General features: G+C 50.2%; 1 pseudogene; it reads right to left on the bottom strand.

Moving 5' to 3' along the window:
* Positions 1 to 444: 444 nt before the first annotated feature.
* LOC147986382 (uncharacterized) lies at positions 445 to 1716 on the bottom strand (annotated as a pseudogene).
* Between the last annotated feature and the right edge of the window lie 6489 nt (positions 1717 to 8205).

Here is an 8205-nt window from a genome sequence, read left to right as displayed (position 1 = left end):
GCCACGTCCCATCTTTTTTCTTCACAAGCAATGATGGGGATGAAAAGGGGCTTGTACTCTCTATGATGATACCTGCATCAAGGAGCTCCTTAACCTGACGCTCTATCTCGTTCTTGAGCTCTGGTTTGTGCATGTAGGGACGTTGATTAACTGGCTGAGCCCCCTCTATTAACGGGGTCCGATGATCACAAGCGCGCCTTGGTGGGAGCCCTGTTGGCTTTTCAAACACATCTGTGTACTGCTCCAACACCCTGAGAATTCCACTGGTATGTTCTCCTCTTGCACTCCCGTTTCACTGACAGCATTCAGATGCACCACATAAGTGACAGAACCTTGTTTACAAGCAGAAAACAGCTCCTAAGATGAAATCGCAGAACACTGGTGCTGATGTTTAGTGATTGCCTGCAAATCCACTGCCCCTTGATCCGTGGTTATTGTCATGTGCTAAGCTTCCCAATCGACTTGCATCGGGCTATGCTTCTTAAGACAATCCATTCCCAGTATTGCGTCATAAACCCCCAGCGATAGAAGCTTAAAATCTATGACAAATTCATGTCCCTGAGAAGACCATTGACACTGGGGAATGAAACTATCGTAGTGTAACACTGAACCATCTGCAACTTTAACTCGACAAGTTTTCGGCAGTTTGCACACCGCAGACAAATGTGCAGCCATATGCAGGTACACAAAAGATGATGAACTGCCTGAATCCACTAAGAGTGACATCTCCTTGCCCTGTATCCATGCGTGCAACTGCATCACTCCTGGTCCAGATGATCCATCCACTACTTGCTTGAAGATAGTGCATAAATTATCTTCATCCAACTCTGATTGATTCTGGTCAACCTCTCCATGTACCTCTTATGTTGCAAATAATTCTAGCAATTCTTCAACCACATGCATCTGCACAGTGGAAGGTCATGTATGATCTTTGCCCCACCGCTCCCCACACTTGAAACAGAGACCGCGAGCTCTTCTAAAAGAGCGCAATGCTGCGATCTTGCTGCTCTCTGTTCCTGCCCTCGCTGCTTCTGTTCCACGGTGATCTTCAGCGCTGGCTGCAGGCGGTGATGGGTGTGCAGCGCTCGGGGAAATCACTGGAGTGCTGGCTGTCACGAACCGTGGTGCTGGGAAACGAGCGGGCGCCGCGTGCTTGACCAGCTCTCCATCTGCCACTTCTTCTTGCAACAGTGCCAGGGAGCACGTTGTGTTGAGGTCAGGCGGACGCTGAATGAGTACCACTGCTCTTATGTCCGCCCGCAGTCCCTCGATGAACCGAGTCAAGAAGAAATAAGGATGCGTTAGTTTTGAATAAGATATCATATGGTTCATCAAAGTTTCAAAACGCTTAATGAAATCTGCCACTGAATCTGTATGTCTAATGGCATAGAACTGACGAATCAGGAACTGGTGCTTATCACGGCCAAATCGCGTGCACAGCAAGGCCGTGAATGACTCCCATGCCAAACCTACAACCTTGTGCTGCACCGATTGCAGCCAAATGGTAGACGGGCCGGAGAAATTCAGAATTGCCATGGGAACCCAGTACGACTCCTGAACTGCAAACATCTGAAAATACTGTTTCGCGTGCGTCTCCCAGAGCTGTGGATTCTCGCCCCCGAAACTGGGAAACGAAATCGGCGGGGGTGCTTGCCCCATCGCCGCCAGTACTTGAGAAGGTAAGGGTGAAGGACTCGGGGACAAGATCATGGCCATACCCGTGACCGGGGAAGCCGTGGGCGATTCGAGAATCGCCACCGGAGATCCCCCGGGTTGCAGTGACACGTCGTGGCTTGATTGCCCTTGGATCTCGCGTGCGGCCGAGGTGGACGCAGGCGGTGGTGATCCGTTGGATGGTGTGGTCGGGGCGGAAGCGGCCGATGCTGCCTGAAGCGCTGTGACGGCAGATTCGAGTTGCTCAACTCGCGCCTCGAGCTCTGGCTTCTAGGAGACAAGGGCATCGATCCGGTTGGTCTGCGTCGCCACGGCCTGGAGGATGGCCTTGTTGTCCTCCTCTTGGTGGCGGGCGTGAGTGATGGCCTCGTCGTTGAGCTTGTCAAGGTACGCCTTCAGCGCGGGATCCATGTTGGCGATGAGAGAGTCACGCGCCTGCTTCTGGCGACGGGTTTCCAACGTGGCGGTAGCGGTCATCGGCGGCGGCGAAAGGGTGGTGGGTGGCTATCTAATACCACGATGTTAGGTGGCTGATGTCGATCTAGATTCAATTCCTCTCTAGTAGTCTTACAGGGTACAGGTTTGGGGGAAGAAGAAAAGAGAAAGCGAAAAAGGGAGCCGTGTCGTGTCGTGCTGGTTGCCTGATCCCACTGGATGTCGTCCTCTCCCGATCCACTTGGCTTAAGAAGGATTCACCCACTCCGGGCCCACGAACCTGCGGTTCGGGTGCTTGATCCTAGGTGGACAGCTGATGATGCGGTCTTGGCCTTGATTGGTCATCGCACCCTCTCCCGAAGCCACGCTGGCTGTCTTGGCGATGTTCAATCTGTTGCTGCCTTTCTCTGAACCTGGGACGCTAACAACATCAGCAAGAAATCCTCATGCACATGACTGTGATGCATATACTTACCTTGTGGTCTTGACTTGGCTTAGAAGGGAATGGACCTGAGTAAACAAGGTTAGATAACACAGATACATCTACTAGCCAGAGCAAACAAAAGAACCATAGAGGTACCAAGACTGGGATGACATGTAGAGTGTGAGTACTGAGTATTCCATTGGATATAGACATGTCCCCAACGGTAAAGATGTGCAATAGAATCAGATATTTTCTCCCCTTAAATGTCTTACTTCCCTTGAATCTTGAATGGTATATTGGGAGAAGATAGGGAATAGAAAATCAGAGCAAAAGGAAAAGGACAACAGAGATAATGCAAGCAATCAAATATGAACATGTCTTTCCCCTCTTAAAGACATGTGACTTCTCTCCTCTTGAACACTAAGCATCTGGGGCCTTTGATGTGATCTCTCTCCCTCCTTTTTCTCTTTCTCCCCCTTTGAAGAGAATAAGCTTTGATGTGATCTCTCTCTCCCCCTTTGACATCAATTTCCAAGAAGGGTTCTTCTGGATTTGTGTTACAAATGGGTTTGGTCCTAGAGTCACAAAGCAAAGCAGCAAGTCTAATGTGATGCTGGTAGAGGACAAGAATCATTGAGTGGAGCTGGAGCAAGAAGAATGCAGGAATCAAGTGGCAAGCTGTATTTCCTGTAGTGAAGTCGGTAGCACTGAGTTGTGTGCTTTGGTGGCGCCGAAAGGATTCAGTTGGACTGAAGGAAACAAGCCGGTGTGACCGAGTCCATCACAGAGAAAACACTTGTCACCTCAGCTCACTAGGCAATTTAGGTCTCACAAGGATTTGCAAGGAATTTGCTGAAAGATTTGCAAAGAATTGGATGCAGAAAATGCAGAAAGAAAAGAAATAAGAAGATCTAGATGAAGTTTTTTTTGAAAGGGGAAAACACATATGCATGAGACAAATGCAAGAGGGAACACAAGAGAACTTCATCTAGAATTGGGCGGTGACAAAGTCACCTATGTTAGAGTATATTGACTTAGGAGTCAAGTGAGGTCACTTGATCTTTGGTCATACTCATTGTTTAAGCTCAATAATGGGGTTACCACTTTTTGTTTAAGCATCTTGATATATTCACATCTTGTTGAGTTTCTTTAACCCATGACTTGGAGTAAAGCTTCTCTAAGATGGAATAACATACCTTGGGTGGTGGTGTTGATCTTGATCATGTAGTTGAACTTGTGTGGGTTGCTCAAGTTTGATGTAGTTCATCAAGAGTTGGGAACACCACCTTGTAATTTTGAGTTCATCTTCCTACATGGGTTAGCTTTGCAAGGAGGAGCACTTGTGTATCCAAAATGACAATCATAAATCATAATGTAGAATGTGTCAAAGGATATGTTTGAAGAGTTTTGTGCTTCCTTGTCTTCAACCACTGAGGGAGTCCTGGATTAGGGGGTGTTCGGATAGCCGGACTATACCTTCGACCGGACTCCTGGACTATGAAGATACAAGATTGAAGACTTCGTCCCGTGTCCCGAAGGGACTTTCCTTGGCGTGGAAGGCAAGCTTGGTGATACGGATATGTAGATCTCCTACCATTGTAACAGACTCTGTGTAACCCTAGCCCTCTCCGGTGTCTATATAAACTGGAGGGTTTTAGTCCGTAGGACGAACAACTATCATACCATAGGCTAGCTTGTAGGGTTTAGCCTCTCTGATCTCATGGTAGATCTACTCTTGTACTACCCATATCATCAATATTGATCAAGCAGGACGTAGGATTTTACCTCCATCAAGAGGGCCCGAACCTAGGTAAAACATCGTGTCCCCTGCCTCCTGTTACCATCCGGCCTAGACGCACAGTTCGGGACCCCCTACCCAAGATCCACCGGTTTTGACACCGACATTGGTGCTTTCATTGAGAGTTCCTCTGTGTCGTCACTTTTAGGCCCGATGACAGCGATGCGATCCAGGGTGAGACTTTTCTCCCCGGACAGATCTTCATATTCGGCGGCTTTGCACTGCGGGCCAATTCGCTTGGTCATCTGGAGCAGATCGAAAGCTATGCCCCTGGCCATCAGGTTAGATTTGGAAGTTTGAGCTACACGGCCGACATCCGCGGAGACTTGATCTTTGACGGATTCGAGCCACACCCGAGCGCGCCGCACTATCACGATGGGCATGATCTAGCTCTGCCGCCAAACAGTGCCCTGGAGGCCGGACCTGTGTCTGCTCCGACCCCTAGCTCGAAGCCGATCACACCAATCGAGGATGGGTGGTTAGACACCGCCTCGGGGGCTGCAATCTCTACGGTGATCGAGCCGAACACCAGCCCTATTCTCCGCAAAGCCCGTGACTCCAAGGAGCCGGACTCCTCTCCTGACTCCAAGCCCTACGCGCCCCTACCGATCAAACCCGATTGGGCGCCGATCATGGAGTTCACCGCCGCAGACATCTTTCAGCACTCGCCCTTCGGCGATATTCTAAATTCACTAAAGTCTCTCTCTTTATTAGGAGAGCCCTGGCCGGACTATGGTCATCAAGGTTGGGATGCCGATGATGAAGAAATTCAAAGCCCACCCACCACCCACTTCGTAGCCACTATCGATGATTTAACCGACATGCTCGACTTCGACTCTGAAGACATCGACGGTATGGACGCCGATGCAGGAGACGATCAAGAACCAGCGCCTATAGGGCACTGGAAAGCCACCTCGTCGTATGATATATACATGGTGGACACCCCAAAAGAAGACAACGGCGATGGAACAGCGGAGGATGACCCCTCCAAGAAGCAGCCTAAGCGCCGGCGTCAGCGGCGCCGCTCTAAATCCCGCCAAAGCAAAAACGGTGATTCTGGCACGGGAGATAATAACACCCCGGACAGTGCCGAAGACAACCACCTCCAGCAAGATTCAGCACAGGAGGATAGAGAAGCCAGCCCTCATGAGAGAGCGGCAGACAAAGAGGTCGAGGACGATAATTATATGCCTCCCTCCGAAGACGAGGCAAGCCTCAACGACGAATTTGCCGTGCCAGAGGATCCTGTCGAACAAGAGCGTTTCAAACACAGGCTTATGGCCACGGCGAGCAGCCTCAAGAAAAAACAGCAACAGCTTAGAGCTGATCAAGATTTGCTAGCCAACAGATGGACTGAAGTCCTTGTGGCCGAAGATTATGAACTCGAACGCCCCTCCAAGAGCTACCCAAAGCGCAGGTTGCTACCCCAATTAGAGGAGGAAGCACCTAAACCTACATCACCAGCTCTGGAAATACCATGGGCACAGGGGGAGGGGCACCATCACGGCACGCCCGAAACGCGGCTTAAACCGCACTAGGGGCTGCCGATTTCTTAATTTTCTCTTATTTTCAGGACTCCATTCTTCGGAAGTCTTGTTCGGCAGTACAATTGCCACACAAACGATACAACCAGGGAAGCAGAAAGCTACGCCGCACTACGGAACTCTAAGGTGGTCTCTATAACGAGCAGTATACCTGTTTCGCATAACATTCCGTAGCTCGCCCCTGGAAAGGACATATTTGATAGTCCCATCTTTTGCTTATCGCACTATTTGTATCGTCCTGCTTTGATCGCAGCTTTTTTAAATAAACAATGCATAGCTTCCGTCTATTATTGCATTACTCCTTTTTTTACGAATATATGTTCATTAATGACATGTTGCACCCGTACACTTTGGTACAGCCAATACGCCAGGGGCTTAATTACCCCACAATACGGCGTGAGAAGTCTGAACACTTTCACAAGTGTGGCACCCCGAACTTATACCATTATATGCATCAGCTCCGAATCATGTCTTGGGTCAATAGTTGGGTTTGCCCGGCTCCTATGTTTTGGTACCTTACGTTCCGTTATATCGGCTAAGGTAGCACTAGGAAAACTACTGCGATTGTGCCCCAGTTGAGCTGGGCTAAGCACCTCAGTAGAGAAATCTAAAACTGACCGTCATGATGAGGCGAGAGCTGGTCGTTGTTCGAGAGGTTTTCGAGTCCCTAAAGACTTATGCCGCTTCGAGCGAGGAGTCGGCTTTGCCCGGCCTAGACTTGGATAGCGCCCCAAAATCGGTCTTCCGAACACTAGGGGCTTCACTGAAATTTAAAATTATAGAATTCTATGGCTAAGTGAGAGTGCTCAAGCATTATAGTCCGATTGCCTTGTTCGTTGTGTTGAGCGCCTCCCTCGAAGGACCCAAGAATGGGAAAAAGAGCGCTCATGTTTATACCGAACACCCTAGCACTCGTGCCATGGGGGCAGAAGCCGACGACTCGCCATCTCTCAAATTTGATAAACGGTCGCACAGAAGGTAATATTTTAAATTCAAAAAGCATTGCTTAGCGCACATGAACAAGTTTTCAGCGCACAGGACAAAACGAGCGAGTTTACTAAAAAATTACATCCATGGAACATTCATCCGCCACAAGGCGGGCACCCTTCATAATGCCCTCATAATACATCTCGGGCTTGCGATGCTCCTTGCCCGGCGGTGGCCCGTCCTTCACAGGCTTCTCAGCATCCAGCTTGCCCCAGTGCACCTTCGCACGGGCAAGCGCCCTACAGGCACCCTCGATGCATACGGAGCGCTTGATGACTTCGAGCCTTGGACAGGCCTCCACCAGCCGCCTCACCAGCCTGAAGTAGCTCCCAGGCATGGCCTCTCCAGGCCACAGCCGGACTATGAGGCCCTTCATGGCCTGTTCGGCCACCTTATGGAGCTCGACCAGCTGTTTCAGCTGCTCGCTTAAGGGCACCGAGTGTTCGGCCTCAGCATACTGAGACCAGAACACCTTCTCCATCGAGCTTCCCTCCTCGGCTCGGTAGAAGGCAGCGGCATCCGACATGCTACGGGGCAAGTCTGCGAATGCTCCTGGAGAGCTCCGGATTCGGGTAAGTAACAAGTAATTCACTTTTACGTGCTTGCTTTGCATAAAAAATGCCTTACCCGCCGCTATCTTTTTTATTGCCTCAACCTCCTGGAGGGCCTTCTGGGCTTCATCCTTGGCAGACTTGACATCTTCAATGGCCGCCGCGAGCTCAGACTCTCGCGTCTTCGAGTCAAGCTCCAAACTCTCATGTTTTTTCATGAGAGCCTGGAGCTCTTGCCGCACCTCGCCAACCTGCGTCTCATGCTTCTCCCGCTCGGTGCGCTCCGTGGCCACCCTCTTTTCGACCTCGGACAGCGCTTGCTTAAGGGTCGCCACCTCAGTTGTGGCCCCTACAATAGCCGCATTAATCCTATCACTTTTTGCAATTGCACCTTTCACATATTTCAATAAGGTATTTCTTACCTTCCTTCTCCTCGAGCTGCTGCTTGGCTAGGCCGAGCTCTCGCTCGGACCGCTCGAGGTTCTGCTTCAGCGTATCCACCTCCGCAGTCAGTGCGGCGGAGGCCAACAGCGAAGCCTGCATACGCATATTGACTTGATTATGTTAGACTCCTGCGAATGTTATTAGATCCTCTATTCGGCTTTTCTTTCCGAACGCCGAACAGAGCATCAGGGGCTACTGTCTATGCGGTAATATTTTTACATATTCTTTACTTACCTCAAAGCCTGTTAGAAGGCTGGCACAGGCTTCAGTCAGTCCGCTCTTGGCGGACTGAACCTTCTGGATCACCGCACTCATAATAGTGCGGTGCTCCTCGTCGATGGAGGCGCC

This window comes from Triticum urartu, chromosome 2A (assembly GCF_056163025.1).
Source record: "Triticum urartu cultivar PI428250 chromosome 2A, HENAU_Tu73, whole genome shotgun sequence".
NCBI lineage: Eukaryota > Viridiplantae > Streptophyta > Magnoliopsida > Poales > Poaceae > Triticum > Triticum urartu.
Note: the sequence above shows the minus strand (reverse complement) of the source record. Positions and strands in the feature narration are given on the sequence as shown.